General features: G+C 33.2%; 1 protein-coding gene across 1 annotated transcript in view; it reads right to left on the bottom strand.

Moving 5' to 3' along the window:
* LOC109378283 (macrophage metalloelastase-like) overlaps positions 1-1,152 on the bottom strand; it is a 43,655-nt gene that overhangs the window by 2,735 nt on the left and 39,768 nt on the right. The gene's annotated exons all lie outside the window — the stretch shown is intronic.

Raw genomic sequence — 1,152 nt, 5'->3', positions numbered from 1 at the left:
AGTAAGTCGACTTTACTTTTAAAGTTCTCATTTGAGACTTTGTAGGAATGTTCTTTTGGAGGGAGAAGTTGTTAATTCAATCAAAACAAATAATTTTATTCATCACTAACCTCACATTTGTTTTCTTTACAGGGATTCTGTTTGCATTTTTATTATAAATCCCAATTAAATTTTGGAAGTAGTAGTATTTGTTTTAGCCAATTGTTTGGACAATTTGGAAGCCATTCTCAAAGTATACAGTTATAAAATGAGAAACATTCTTCTACCAAAAAACTTTGGACATTTTATTTTGGGGTTAGTCCTTTCCTTCAGAACAAGTCCATAAAAATTCTTTTAACCTAGAAACAGTAAAATGTTATTCTATCCAGAAAAACCTAAGCTGGAACCTCAGTTTCTGGAATTTAATTCTCATTTCTGTTTTGAAGAGTAGAGAAGTGATTGGGGGAAATTCCCCCAATTGGATATAAACAATATCCAGGGCACATGTTAGTGTAAATTCAATGCAATACATTAACCCTTGGATGTCTACAATTTGATATGAGAAATTGTTCTAAGATCACAAAAGAACCACAGTCATCTAAGAAATACTTAATGATGCTTCCTATGTTGTGCTTACCAAGACAGAATACATTTTTTAGACTTCTGAAAACGTTTTCAATAATGATTAAGACAAAAATACTTATATTCTGCTGGTCCATGACCCATCAGGAAATCCAAAACAACCCATTTCTTGAATATTCTTATTTATTAAGTCTTTTCCAAATATAAAAAAGCATCAAAATTGTTCTGAGAAATGTATATCTAACCTGATGTATCCTTTGTCCATTGTTCATCATCATCAAAATGAGCATCTCCATAAATCCCCAGCCCAGGTGGGTAGGCATGAGCCAAAGACTTTCCAGGTCCATCAAAAGGAAAAAAGTCTCCATGATCTAAGAGAGAAATGTTTTGTTTTGTTTTATATTAGGAAGATAGGTAATTAGAATCTTTTTTGGAACCCTTTCCAAAAAAACACCACCAGCCAAATGGATGCATTTGATGTTTTTTCTTTGTTGTTGCTTTTTACCTCTAACTGCAAAAGTGATCATTATGTCAGCCTCTCCTTCATGAATCCTGGAGAATGTAAGTGGAGTCACCTCCTCCCAGACTTTC

This window comes from Hipposideros armiger, unplaced genomic scaffold (assembly GCF_001890085.2).
Source record: "Hipposideros armiger isolate ML-2016 unplaced genomic scaffold, ASM189008v1 scaffold_1850, whole genome shotgun sequence".
Classification (NCBI taxonomy): domain Eukaryota; kingdom Metazoa; phylum Chordata; class Mammalia; order Chiroptera; family Hipposideridae; genus Hipposideros; species Hipposideros armiger.
The sequence above is the reverse complement of the archived record's forward strand: the minus strand, read 5'-3'. Positions and strand labels throughout refer to the sequence as shown.